General features: G+C 37.6%; 1 protein-coding gene across 10 annotated transcripts in view; it reads left to right on the top strand.

The window, feature by feature from the left end:
• VPS41 (VPS41 subunit of HOPS complex) overlaps positions 1-15,465 on the top strand; it is a 178,748-nt gene that overhangs the window by 54,760 nt on the left and 108,523 nt on the right. The gene's annotated exons all lie outside the window — the stretch shown is intronic.

The following is a 15,465-nucleotide window of genomic DNA, read 5'->3' as shown; positions in this document are numbered from 1 at the left end:
CTGCTTGGGAAATGACTTACTGGGGAAGTGATAAAGCACTGTTTTTATACTGGAGAGCATCATAGCAGTAATTTCTGTGGTGACAGTACAGCTGAACTGATGAAGTTTTAAATGCTCTTCATCTTATGTCTGAAAAATGAGGTAGGCATTTTCTACTTGATTAATGACTTGGTCTCAGTTATTTAAACTATTAGTGCTGCCCTTGTTAGAAGTGATTTTCTTTCCAACCTGTGGACACACAAAGGCTTTACTTTCTCAAATGTTTTTAGATAAATAGAATGCATTAGCATTGCTGCTGCTGCTAAGTTACAAATGAAAGCAAGAAAAAATAAGGAGGAACATCTGTAACACATTTGTCCTCCATCATTGATGGTATCATTAACTTGCACATTGAGACATTAAGCAGGGACGTCTGTGGGCCCTGGTGAGGTGCTCACATCACTCTGCGGTCATCATGGAGTTGGGCTGTGTTTGGCTTACTCGAGCTGCTTCTCTTGATGAAGTTTGTCCTCACAGGGGTGGCGTAGCAGATGCTTAAAATTTGGACAGTCTAAGGGGTAGCCCTCTAAGACTTAATTTTGAAAAACAGCAATATGCTTATTATTCCTTTTCTAGTTATATGGTCTCAGGGGCGACGACCTCATTTCTGTTGCCTTAACTCTTAGAGAAAAAAATTTATTATATGCCCTAGGGCAGTGTTCTCTGGGAAAAAAAAGAAGAATTTTGTTTTCTGGAATTGTAGTGTTAGAACCCTGTAGGCTAGGAGTCTTGGGGGCATGGCCACCTGCAGAGGGCGCCATATTCACGGTGCCCACCTTTTAGCCGAACATGTCTGGGTGTTGAAACATCAGTGTTTGTTTCTATGCTACATTTTTATTTGAAATAATTTAGGCCAGTTGGGCTGTGTGTTGTGAGTTACCATAGGGACAGAAGAGCCTGCCCTGCGCCTGCTCTGCTGAGGCCTGGCTCCCTGGGCTGACAGCACTAACCGTGCCCAAAAAGGTCTTGTCTTTTCCTTAGACCAGGTACTGTATCTTTTGTAAGTCCTTTCTCTTTATCAGGGGAGTCTAGTAGGCCAGACAATGTCAGGTATCTTTTTGAATCTAAATACTGTAGCCAGGAAAAAGCCAGTGTTTGCCAAGCTGCACAGACTAGGCTTTTCCAGGCCCCTGGTGGATATCATCCCTTCAGAAGGCCCTGTGCTCTCTTGCTCATCAGTCTTCACTTCCGTCTCTGTGATGCTTATCCTCCTTCATATCCCTCCATATCCCCCAGATTCTTCTCTCAGCTCGCTCTTTCCTTGCTCGTTCTTGTTATTGCCACCACCCTTGTTCAAGTCTTTACTGAATCTCACCTGGGTTATTGCAATGAAACCCCACTGATCTGCGCCTCATGTCCCTCCTGATCCATCCTTCACACAGCTGCCCAAGTCATCTTCCCGAAGGAGCACTGGGATTTGCTGCTCCCCCACTGAAAGCGCTCGCGCCTCCTTGATGCTGTGGAATAAAGCCGAGCTCCTCTCTGCGGCCCTCAGGGCTGCCGCTGTGTGGGCTACGGTATTCTCCCACACTGTGGGCTGCACCCTCTCTAGACTTTGTCCTTTGGCTTGTGCTGGAATGTACTTTCCTATCATTACCTTTGGAAATGCTCAGTGGCCCTCCTTCTTTTTGACACCTTCCTTGATGGCCCCACATGAAAGTACGTATGTCACATTCAGTGATTGCTTCTTATTCCTTCAGCAGACATTCTGTAAGGATATGCATGGTATGTAAAGAATAACATGACACAGCCCCTGTTCTCAGGTCGAACCAGTCGTGGAGCTGGTCATATAAACAATGATCTGTAATATACTGTGTTAAATTGTCAAATAGAAGTGTTGCCAAGTGCTGGGATCCCAGACTCTGTGTACACAAACACCTTGAAGGCAGGCCTTGTCTGTCTATTTTTTTGTTTAATCCTCTTTATATCATGTAGAGTTTTTGTTAATATTAGTTGCTCTTTTGTTAAATGCACTTATTAGTAAGTTTTTCTTCTGTACTATTCTCTTTTGATACAGCAGTGGTTTTGCATTTCTCTAGTGACTGCTTTCCTTTTCTATCACTCTTTCCTTTGTATCTTTGATAAGCAAGGACAATATTTACTTAGTTTAAAAACAAATAGTTTTTATCATACTTCACACATTATATTTCACCATTTTGAAAACTCAATTGTATTTCTTTTCAGATCATTTATATATGGAACAAATTTTTATTCTTTTAACAATGTTTTCTAGTAAAACAGATGGTTTTACAATGGCATCACAACCCAGCACAGTGTCTGCTCACTGGCAGGTGCTCAGCAATTCTTCCAATACAGAAACTACAAAGAAACTTTGCTGGCTCCTTATGCTGTTGCTTAGACTGACTTATTTACAAGTTCCTATAAAAGTTTTGCTCACTCCCCTGCCACATTTAGTATTGTAGACAGCCATCCAAGGCATCACAGGTCGACTTCTCTAAGTATCTCCTCTGAACTGTTAAGCAGGTGGGGCGAATGAGCTCTGACTCCAATTCGCTCTTCATCCCTCTCTCTGCAGAGGACAGCTGCAGGTTTGTAGCATCCGCTGAAGGTCACTGTCTTAAACATGGACAGTGTTTCGGTGATTTGCAAGCCTCATAAGGACAAGGACCACATTTACCGTGTTCACCATGTGCACAGTCCCTGGCGTGCAAATAAATGAGGAAATGTGGACCAAAGCCCGGTTTTACCTTTTATTGAAGCGATGTTTCAGTCGGTGCCTAGCCTGTGAATAACTGTCTTTGGGTACGTGCTATGTGCGAGCCAGCCTCCTACCATTGTCCGCGGGATGTGGCAGGCACAGGCAGAAGATGAAGTTTAACAAAAAGAAAACAGCTCTAGGAATCAGCGGTATGCCAGCTTCTTAGGAGGCAATCCTCTGCAAATCCTCCCTGTGCTTTTAAAGGTTGTTAGGATTTAGAAAACGAACACCTACGTAGTAAGGCTTCCACAGGCTCAAGGCCGTTCCATGCCCCCTGCCTCTTGGAGGTTGTGCTATCCTGGTGGGTGCAGCAGTGAGGTGAATGCCTGAGCCTCTCACTGGTCTGCTGCGCTCAGGGGCTGTGGGTCTCAGGGGCTGGGCAGAGACAGCAGCCTGGGGTTGGAGGGGTCAGGTGAGGGTGCAAACGGTCCTTGTATGTTTAGAGCATCCAAGTCACACACAATGTGCTCTTATGGGGGAGTGGTTAAAAGCTCTTGATTAGAGGATACTTTTAAACATTAAGGTATTTAGGAATGTTTTAATGAATAACAAAGACTGATTTATAAGCATTCTTATAAGTGCAGAAAATTTAAGCTCAAGGGTTAACTTAAAACAGTGATGACACAGTGAATAAACAAAATTACTTTATTTTCTTTCCAAATAAGGGGACTCTTCGTTAAAACTTCTTTCCATTGTTTTCTTTCCTGGATGATTTTTATTTCTTTTCAATTATTTTCAAGATATTAGTTAGAGGCAAGGACATTCATTTTGTAATAGGGTAATTTCATTTTTTTGATCTTTAGAATGGAAGTTAAATTTAAGTGGCTAATTAGAGATACTTAAATTTATTTTTTTCTATCAAACAGTATTCTTGTGGACGTTCTAGATTACTTATTAAGGCTATCTGGAGATACTTGTAGACAGTGTTCTCTGTACCTTAAAGTAATCATTTTATATTTACTCACATTAGCCTTGCAGTATCAAGGGAAAGCTATGATAAGCCATAAAGCTCCTTGAGTAGCTATGGCTAGTTTGAAATCATTTTGAGGGGAATCATTTGTAGTTCAGTAGATTATGACATCTGGGGAGTCGTTTTGAGCTCCTGTATTAGGAATGCAACAGATATCACCTCAAGTAATAGACATGTAATTGTTTTCTATTATTAAAATGGCACTGGTATGCTCAATATTTTAACATAGAAGTTATTCAAATAAATACTTTTCACTTGGAAATCAACTTTGCTTATATAAATAGGTTAGTACTTTTCTTTTAGAATATTCGAATTATTTTTTCAAGCTTCATTGAGGTTTAATTGACAAATAATGTTATGTAAGTTTAAGATATGCAGTGTAATGATTTGATACGTGTACGTATTTCGAAACATTTACCGCAATAAGATTAGTTAACACATCTTCACCTCACATAATTATCATTTTGATGTTGTTATGGTGAGAACACTAAACCTCTGTTCTCATAGCAACTGTCAAGTATACGATACAGTATTATTAACTATAGTCACTATGCTATACTTCAGGTCCCCTGATCTTCCTCATCTTATAACTGAAAATTTGTACACTTTGATCAGTATCTCGCCATTTTCTTACCCCCGGTCCCTGCAACCACCATTTTACTCTGTTTCTAGAGTTGGATATTTTTAGATTCCCCATATAAGTGAGTCATACAGTATCTGTCTTTCTCTAATTTATTTCCCTTAGCATAATGCCCTCAAGGTCCATGTATGTTGTTGTAAATGGCAAGATTTCCTTCTTTTTATGGCTGTATAATATTCCATATATATACACCACATTTTTTTATCCATTTATCTGTCAGTGGATGCTTAGGTCTTTTCCCTTACTTGGCTGTTGTGAATAATGCTGCTGTGAACATGGGGGTGCAGATGTCTCTTTGAGATCCTGATTTCATTTCCTTTGAATATACGCCCAGAAGTGAGATTGCTGGATCATATGGTAGTTCTAATTTTAAGTTTTTGAAGAATCTTTATGCTGTTTTCCATAGTGGCTGAACCAATTTACACTTCCATCTAGGGTTCAACAGGGTTCCCTTTTCTCCATATCTTTGTCAGCGTTTGTTATCTCTTATCTTTTTGGTAATAGCCATCCTAACAGGTGCGAGGTGGTACCTCCTGGTGTGGTTTTGATTTGCATTTCCCTGATGACTAGTGATGTTGAGCACCTTTTCATGTACCTGTTAACCATCTGTATATCTTCTTTGGAGAAATGTCTATTCAAGTCCTATGCCCATTTTTAAATTGGATTGTTTGTTTTCTTGCTATTTTGAGTTGTATGAATTCCTTACATAGTTTAGATATTAACTCCTTGTCAGATATATGGTTTGCAGATACTTTCTCCCATTCTTTAGGCTGCCTTTTCATTTTGTTGATCGTTTCTTTTGCTGTGCAGAGGCTTTTTAGTTTGATGTAATCCCTGCTTGTTGAATTTTGGTTTTGTAACTTGTGCCTCTGGTGTCATATCCAAAAGACCATTGCCAAGACCCATGTCAAAGAGCCTTCCTCCTATGTTTTCTTCTAGGAGTTTTACAGTTTCAGATTTTACCTTTAATTCCTTAATCTATTTTGAGTTAATTTTTGCAAGTGGTGTAAGATAGAGGTCCAATTTCATTATTTTTACATGTGAATGTCCACCATTTATTAAGGAGACTATCCTTTCCCTTATGAGTATTTTTGGCTCCCTTGTCAAATACTAATAGACCATGTATGCATGAGTTTATTTCTGGGCTCTTGGTTCTGTTCCATTGGTCTATGTGTCTGTTTTTATGTCAGTACCTTACTGTTTTGAGTACTCTAGCCTTGTAATATAGTTTGAAATCAGGATATGTGATGCCTCCGGCTTTTTCTTTCTCAAGATTGCTTTGGCTATTTGTAGTCTTTTGTGGTTCCATACGAATTTTAGGAATGTCTTTTCTGTTTCTCTGAAAAGGAATATACTTTTAAAAGTGTAAATTTAGTAATAGATGATCCCTAGTTGTTTGTGGAATAAAGGATATTTCAGCCACATTGTCATGCAAAATTTTAAATGTAACTTGTCTGCAGCCATGCCACATTTCACCACTACCCCTTCTGTTTATTCAGAGTAGAAAAATAAATGATTTTGCAGCTTTTTAAATTTCCTGATTATTTCTCAAGTTGGAGTGAATTGCTGCTGATAACGAACGCATTTTCCCTCCATCTGCAGAAACAGCAGCTTCTGTTAAAAGCTGGATTATCACTTCAAGAACCTCAAATTAATGTAGTTATTAAATCTTAGAGAGGCAGGTTTGTCTTCAAAACCTCCTAAGAGGACACATTTCTTGTATATTCATTTTAACTACAAAATAGATTATAGTTGGGGAAATGATTGCCATGTTTAGACTGTCTGCCCTTCTTCAGCTATTGAAGCCTGATATTGAGTATTGAAAACTTTGGGTCCCAGAAGAGCAGGGTATGCTAGAAGTTGACTCTTTCCATTGAACTTCTTTTGAGGCTTTACCATTCTTTAAAAGTTTTCCTATTTTTAGGAAAATAGCATGTTAACAAAATTCTGTTTCTGTTTTTGTCTACTTTGCTCTTAATTATTTGTCTTTTTACAGAGCGTTTATTTATTTATTTTAACCTGTTTTCTAGCTCAGAGCCTCAGGCTCTGAAAGACTGGGGTTCACGTTCTTTTGGCAGCTTTGAGCTCTTCTGTGCCAGCTGCTGGATTTTCTGCTCTCTAGGAGCTCAAGTTAAGTGCCAGGAGCAGGTCACAAAATGAGTTCTTATTCTGAAACAGGTGTGCTCTGATGGAAAGTGATGTTGGAACACTTCAGAGGGGTATCTTGTCCAGCAGAAAGGAGGTGAGGCGTCTTCTGAGAGGAGTGGGTGTTCATTATCTGCCCTTGGGGTGAAAACATTGTATAGCTTTACTGTTTAAATGAAGGTCATCATCTCTTCTGACTTTCAAGTAAAAAGTCAGCAAACTAGTTTCCTGGTGATTAGTATGATATTTCTATTTACTCATGGTAACTGAAATGTCTAGTCTCTTAATTTTTGTCTGCGTCATTTTAAATTTAGTGTTGACTTTTGCACTATTTTGTTTTAATCCTTAATCCATTTTTCATTATATGTTTATTAATCATTGTTTTTATCTTTTTTGTTGTTGAAGATTTTTACATCTTCATTTATTTAACATTTATTATATATCCAGAATCTAATATTGCTTTGAAGTCAGACTAGGAGTATATTCTTCATCTTTTCTTGTAGGATTTTTTTCAATCTCTTCCCCTAGTATTTGTCATGCTTGTTTACTTGAGATTTAATGTTTTTGGTGTGGCTTTTTCCCCCCATTTTCTTAAGTATTCACCCAAACAATATGCAATGGGTTCATGTTTTCTTAGCCTTTTTTTGGAATTGGTGTGCTGGGTAAAAATGATGTATTTAGCTTTTGCCACAGGACCATAAATAACAGAAAAAGGCTTTATCATTTATTTATTCTTTTCTTCAACAGTGTTTATATGTGATAAGTTCAGCAACGGAGAATGTGCTTGTCACTGCTGAGGGAAGAGAAAGTTGGAAAGAAGCAGTGTTGAGCAGGGTCACAGAGTGACCTTGTCACAAAGTGGCGGAGTAAAGTAAGAATGAAAGAGTTCCCGTAGCGTCAGCCCCAGGAAGTTCTTGGTGGCCTTAGGGAGAGCAGTTACCAATGGAGGCTTGGGAACCAGCCAGTTGCTGTGGTGTTCGAGAGTGACTGGCTGGCGTTTTTACATCTTCCTCTCTTTTTACCGAGCCCACATTTTGAGACTTCCAAGAAAGCTTCACAGAAGTTCTCCAACTTCAAGATTACCTGTTGATAAATTTATTCCCCATCTTGAGTCAAAGGAAGGTTAAATGCGAACCTTGAGATGAAATCTTTAGAGCAACTGAGAAGGTTTGAGTTTATAGTTAAAGGTTAGGCCGTTCTGGCGATAGAGTAAATCAGTGAGAAAGTAAATATTTCTTTTATTTAATTTTGTTTTGTAGATTTGTAGAAAACCCACCATTAGGTGTATTTTTCAGAGGCTTAATAAGTCCACATGGAGGTCTTGCTTACCTCAGGGTGCATCATCAGGGGAGAGTGAAATAAGCAGTAAAATGAGCTTTTCCCAAGTCTGAAAGAACAATTGTTGCTTCTCACACGTGTAATGCAGGGGCAGCCTGCTTGCTGACGGTGACCACAGAGCAGGATGCTGCAGAGGTGGTCGTGTGGGTGTTGGGATGGCTAACCGGTGAATCTCTGAGAGAACAAAGATGAGATCCCATCTCTGGTTCTTATTCATTCCACCCTGGTCCACGGGGATGCAGCATTTGTGAGGGAATCAATTATCCATTTGTTAGTCAGGGGAGCCTTACACATTATACATTAGCAGATTGATTTCTTAGGTTCACTGTTGGGGGACCAATAGCTGAAGGTGGGATGATGAGGAGTGTCAGGGGAAAAGGAGTTGCCACAAAGAACACCATTAAAAGCAGCTTTCGAAGTGACTGTGAATTTATTCCTAATTGAAGAGCTGACATAATCCATACTAAGTGTATTTATTTCAAGCGTTTTACATTAGGTCATTGATTATCACATGAGGTGTACATGTTGGTAATTTTGCCTTTTCTTTAAATTTAAGAACTTGAGGCCACCTGTGGTAGACTTGGACTTAGAAGGTATGTGCTGGTCCTCGCCCCCTCCTGTTTACTCGTGCTTCTTTTTTTGTTCCATTAAGGAAATATTTTTGTATGTTCTATAGTGTCGGCTTGACATTATTGATTTTTGAACAAACTCACTTATATTTGTCTGGAATTCCAAACATGTCTCCATTAGGAATAAAATTGTAGCTAATGGAAAATACAGCTGAGGCCATTTTTCTCTGGTTCCTTACCCTTATCTACATCTACTCCAGTATCCCATCTTTGCAAACACACTCCCTCAATTATATGTCTGAAACAGGCAATTGGAAAAATCAGTCTTGAAGAAAGACAGAATCTTGCACTCCGGTTTCTCTCCTGTACCCTTTCTCTTTTTCCCATTTTTTCTTGTTGTTGTTTGTTTCTAGTAAATAGAAGGATAGTTACATGAAAGGCATTTGTCCCTATTTCTGAGAGGAAGGATTTTTACCTTTGACAGCTGTAATATTGAAATCCTGTTATTTATTAAATGTTACAGGACTATTATAGAAACTGATATGCATAATGATGATAACTCAATTATCACTCAAGATAAAAATATGTGCTGCGGGTCCCCAGAATGATGGCTGTAACAATCAAGATTAACTTCAGTTTCTCTTTGTTTTAAGACTAATGAATTTGCTACATAATCATGTAAATAATATTTATCTTTTGATTATAAACAAAATAAATATCTGTTGAAGAAAATTAGCAAACCTAAAAAGGGACAACCTAAACAATAATAATATCTCAGCACCCAGATATAACCAATGCTGATATATTGGAGTATGTACTTCCAGTACGTATATTATGCACAAATACCTGTAAATATGGTAGTATTTATAAAGACCAGATTGTACTTACCCACAGCTACCAAGTGAGATTTGAGGGCGTCGTCCTCCAGACTGCCAAGCCGACTGAACACTTCTGACACCAACTACAAGTTCTGGGGGTTCCCAAATCCACCCTCATGTTTGATAACTAGCTAAATGACTCGCAGAACTCACTGAATGCTGTTATACTCACAATTATGGTTTATTACAGGGAATACATACAAGTCAAAAACTCAGCCAGTGGAAGAGACACATAGGACAGAGCCTGAGATGGTACTAAAAGTGAAGCCTCCATAGTTCTCTGAACGTTTTATCCTCCTGGCATAGATGGTCAACCAGGGAAGCCCCCTTGGTGTTCAGGGTTCTTACTGGGGCTCTAGTACATAGGCATGATTGCTTGCTTGATGGGTTGTCCGCATGGTTGATCTCAGCTTCCAGGTTGACTGATACCCGGTGACCCAGAGCTCCTACTGTAAACCACAGCATTGGTCTTTCTGGCATGGCCAGCCCCCACCATAACACTATCAAGTGATGGGCCCCGCCTTTAACAAAGACATACCTGTCAGGTGTGCAGGTGTGACGTAGATTACCTCCCAGAAGCCCAGGGCAAAGCTCAGACCTTTCTTTAGGCAAGGCCAAATTCTTTTCTACATAATACTTTTTTTTTTTTAACTTAATTTGTTTTTTGTTTATGCTCTTAATTTTTATCATTTAGATTCCTTGCTTTTACAAATTTAGATAATTTCCATTTCTCAGTTTCTTTACAAAAGAAACCTGCTGTGAAAAGCATCTTTGCAAAATAGTCTTCTTACTTCTCCTCGGGAATAAGAGGCAATGCATATTTTAAAGAATTTTGATACGTGTTGGCAAATGATCCTTCGGAAAGTTTCTCCCAATGTGAATTCCTACCAGCAGTGTAAGAGGAGTGTCTATTTTGTGCTTTTGCCCAAACTCAGTTCTTAAAAAAATCTTTTCTGATTCCGTAGGCAAAAATATCTCATCGTTTTAGTTTTTGTGTTTTTGTTATTACTGAGGTTGACTCTTGTTCTTATTTGTCTACAATTTGTTCTATTTCTTTAGTGAGTTGACTTTTTATTTGGTTTGATTTACGCGAGTAAAAGAATCCAAGTTTCTTCAAAAACTAAAGAAAATTTAAAAATGTACAGTAAGCTGCAAAGTTGTTTGCAGTGCACATGACAAGGGGTAAATATCCCTTATCTATAATAACCGCTCATGATTCCATTTTTAAATTTTGGAGACTCCAATAGCGAAACAGTCTCTTCCTCTGGATTCATGCTTAGAACTTAAAGATTTTAGTTTTTACTGATGTATTTACTAACTTTTCTCTTGAATTCTATTTGAAGTGACCCAAGAAATAGAAAATATTTGTATTCTCACCTTAAAATAGGTAAGGGAAGGAGGTAGTAATGAGTATGTGCTAAATACCTCATCTTCCAAATGAGTCAGTTAATGCAAGTGTGTTGATTTCATGGGAGATGTAATTCATATATAACTTAATAATTTAAAGATAATCGCTATGATAAAAATAGAATGAGCAACATCTAAATCCTTCCTAGATAGACAAGAGAAACAATTTGAGTAATATGGCAAAAGAATAATAATGAAATGGGGAAATATAATTCTAAAAAGTATAAAATAATGTAGCAATTAAGATAACACTAAATGGGCTAGGTATTCTGTTACTAAAAGAAAAACAGCTGCAGTTTTGAAGAATACATATCCCACAAGATGATAGGAGTACAAAATACAGATGTGAGCAAAAATATACTATAAAAAGCCAAACGAAAATTAAGCACATTGACAATAAAAATGTGAGAAAAAGTAGAGTTTAAGGCAAAAGAGCATTACCCAGTAGAAGGCCTGTTATACTGATTATATTTAGGAGTCAAAAGGAAAATATAACTGTTGTACCCTTTGATGTGTCAAATTGTAGGGCATCTAATATCCAGACCAAAGTTTATTTGAAATTCAGGGGGAAATGGACAAAATTACAATTGTAGTGGGAAGTTTTTGAAACATATTCCTATCCGTCTTTGCTAGATCGTGAAGAAAAAAGTAAATGAGGCTGTGTTGAAATTAAATAGTATAAATAATGTGATTGAAAAAATATATTTTGAACCTCAAAATAGAGAATATAAATTATTTTGAAATTATATCTTAGGTTTCAAAGAGAAATCAGTAAATTTCTAAAAATGGACATTATAGAAATCACATTCTCTGAACTCCATTGTAGTCACACTAGAGTTTACTAATAACTAAATAAATAAGCAAATAACACTGTCACCATCCTTAGAAATGAAACAAAACAAAATGGTACTTTTCTCAAAGAGGAAATAATTATTGAATTACACATTATTTTCTGATCTCTGGTTTGTGGCCAATAATATACTCAAACGAAAGTGCAAGACGCTTTATTATTTTATGATTAACAAATGAGCAGTTACATGGGGCCGGCTCCGTGGCCAAGTGGTTAAGTTCGCATGCTCCACTGTGGCAGCCCAGGGTTCGGATCTTGCGCGCGGACATGGCACCACTCACCAGGCCACGTTGAGGCGGCATGCCACATCCCACAACTAGAAGGACGTACAACTAAGATATACAGCTGTGTAGAGGGGGGTTTTGGGGAGATAAAGCAGAAAAAAAAAAAAAGATTGGCAACAGTTGTTAGCCCAGGTGCCAATCTTTGAAGAAGAAAAGAAAAAATGAGCAGTTATAGCCAACAAGCAATATATTAATGTGAGGAAATTAGATTAAGGTCAACAAAATTATTCTCAGGCAAAAAAGGAAAAAATTAATATTGAATAAGAATAGAAATTAATAAATTAGAATACATTGAAAATACATGAAATTGATTAAAGTCTTGCTTCTATAAAAATACCAGTACAGCTGATAAACATCTGATAAGGAAGATCAAAGAAAAAAAGGAAATAAAATATTTGTATACCTGTAAGATACTGCTATATATATATTTCCATATTTGCAAATAGGAAATAGGAAAATTAATGGTACCTACCTCGTAGAATTGCTGTGAGGATTGAATGATATAATATGTATAAAACTCTTAGAATAGAGCCTGATGCATAATAAGCATATAGTAAATGTTAACTTAGTAGTAGTACTACTGACTATTAGTAATAGTATTAATATTATTATTAGTATTAAAATATTAAATGAACAAAAAGTAAAATACAAAATACTTTCATCACTAAGAATTTGAAATGCACTATTGTCTGAGAAAGTATAAATGACTAGAATAGAACTGGAACATTTGAGTAGCTTGACAGTCATGGGAGAAAACACAATCTAATAAATAACCCATTGAAAGTATTGATCCCAGACATTTTCATGCACAAGTTCTTTTTAATTCCATTTAAAAATTTTTAATGTTTTTACTGTGAAATGTAACTTTAAAAATTACCTAAAATGTGCAGTGAAACAAATAGTTACAAAACAAGTAATCATGTCACTACCATTGTCAAGAATATACCACGTGACCCCCCTCCCCCACAGTTCCCTTAAAGGGACCCACTGTACTGACCTTTGTAGTAATAAGTGCTTTTCTTTTCTTTTTCATTTAATGCCCTCTATGTGTACCTGCTGTACACTACAGTATTATTTTGCCTATTTTTCTATGTTGTATAAGTGGAATTGTATCTTACATATTAGGAATAAGAAAAGGATGCTCGCTGTCGTTGCTATCCCAGAATAAAACAAAGTGCAAGACCACTAAGGGGAAAAGGGAAAAATTTAGGGGCATTAAAGAAGGCCCAATAAGTGGAGAAATGCCCCATAAAGGGTTAGAAGAATCAGTGTTATAAAGAGGTCAAAGGAAAAGCTCCCAACATCTCACCATTAAATGAGATTGAGGAGTTTTTCTCCTAGTAAGCTAAGAGTTTTTACCATGAATGGGTGTTAAGTTTCATCAGATATTTTTTGCATCTACTGAGATGATCTTATGGTTTTCCTCTTTATTTTATTAATGCAGAAAATTATAATATATTGATTAATTTCCCTACCTTAAACCAGCCTCGTATTTCTGGAATAAACTTGGCTTTTCTATATATGCTGACTTTATTAATATTTTCCTTAGGATTTTTCCATTTCTGTTCATGAGATTTATTTGTACTTTTCTTTGTCTTAACATCCTTGTTGAGTTTTGTTATTGTAAGGTTATGCTGGCCTGGTAAATGAGTTGGGGAGCATTTTCTTTTTATTCTGTTCTCTGGAAGAATTTGTGTATGATTGGAATTTTTTATTCTTTGAACTGCCTCTCATGAAGTTAATATTCTAGTGAGTGAGCTTGACAGGAAATAAGATAAATAAGTAAAATACATAGTAAGATAGATGGTGGTAAGTGCTAAGGAGGAAGAAAATTCGGCAGTGAAGGAGTTATAAAATGTGTAGGTGAAATGTTGAAATTTTAGATTAGGAGCCAGAGAGTGTCACTGAGAAGATGACTGCCAGTGGAGAGCTGGCGGAAGAGCATTCCAGGCTCCGGGCAACACGTGCAAAGATGCAGGCAGGAGAAACAGCAAGAAGGTCCCAGAACAGATTACACAAGTTTTGACGTGTATGTGGGAAGAAAATACACTTCTTATTGCAAGTTGTCGTAAGGAAGGCTCTTGTAAAGGAGGGTCGCATTCAGCATTGGGGCTGTTTTGTAGGCCTCAAACAGCACTGCCGATAGAACTTTCTGCAGTGATGAAAACGTTCTGTGCTCCGTGTGCTTTCTAATGCAGTAGCTGCTGGTCACATGTGGCTGGTGAACACTTGGCATGTGTCAGCGCAACCAAGGAACTGAATTTTTAATTTTGTTTAATTTTAGCTAATTTAGCTTTGCATATAAATGGTCACATGTGGATAGTATCATATTGGACAGGCTGGGAAACCTTGGCATTGATCAGGCTACATATGCCTATTAAATTGTAACTTGAGGTAGATTATAATCAAATGCCAATTAAATTACAATCCCCAGAAGTATGTGGGGTTTATATTTGGCAAGAGTAAAATGGGTGTTAAAATGTTTGGTGAACAAAAGATCAGCATAAGGAAAGTGTTAACAGAAGATATTCAGTGAGGAAAGCATTTACCCGTAGAATGTCGAAGCTGAGCGTTCGGACATCTCAGGCGGAAGTCCAGATACAATGGCTTCAGTGCTTTCCCAGCGCAGCTTCTGTTTTGCTCTTGCACATCCTCACCGCCCCTCACAATATTCCCTTGCAGGACGCCTCTCCACTGCGCTCCAGCTCGGAGCCCTGGCTCTGCTCTTTCTCTGTTGCGATTCTCATCCACGGGCTACTTTTCATTCTCCTATCAAATGGATCAGACGTCTACCTTCCTTTCCTCTGTTCACATTCTGGGAACTTTAAGGAAGTAGCTTGGTTTTCATGGACTGCGTTTGAGGAATGTTGTTTGTGTGGTGAGCAGGATGAGAAAGGATTCTGTGGCCAGCTGTGGCAACCTGGAGCACAGGACTCAGTCTCAGCAGCATCAGTCAGTGGGTGGCCTTTCCGAGACCTGGGAATCTTGGTCTGCCCTGACCTCTGCTTACCAGCTCTGAGATGTTTTCCATTGAGGAAGGACCCAGCATTCAGTTTTGTGTATTTCCATTTATTCTTATCAACAAGCCAAACTGTTTTAAGGAAAAAACTAATTTGCAAGCTCATGTCGTAATTGATGAAGGCTTACTTTTCATGGTTACCTTGTCCCTGTCATGCTTTGTGTAAGATGGTTGGAAACTGTCATTATTTAAGAAGAAATAAAAAAGAAGAGTTTACCATTTTTTAATGTTATCAACATTCACTGATTTTGACTTCTATTAGAAAATCCACCTGTATCAATATTTCAGGAAGTAAATAGTTGGCTACATAGAGAACTGGAAAGCTGTGAAAAATATTAAAAATATAGTTGTATATTTACTCTTTGAAAAATAAATCCAAAGTAGAAAGCCTGAGTTCGTCTTCACAGATTTTTAAATTTGAGATTGTTCCAAAAACTGGGGGATAAAGTTAGTCAATATCAGTAGACTTTGTAGATTCCCCCGAGAAAGTACTAAGCGTAAAATATAAATTAAAACTTGATTTAGTAATTTATGAGAGAAGAACAAATAGATTGGCTGGTGAACCAAACTATTCAACTAAAATTTTTATTTACATCCTGAGTTTTAT

The sequence above is a fragment of the Equus przewalskii genome, chromosome 4 (assembly GCF_037783145.1).
Source record: "Equus przewalskii isolate Varuska chromosome 4, EquPr2, whole genome shotgun sequence".
Lineage (NCBI taxonomy): Eukaryota > Metazoa > Chordata > Mammalia > Perissodactyla > Equidae > Equus > Equus przewalskii.
This window is presented reverse-complemented; position numbering and strand designations above follow the sequence as displayed.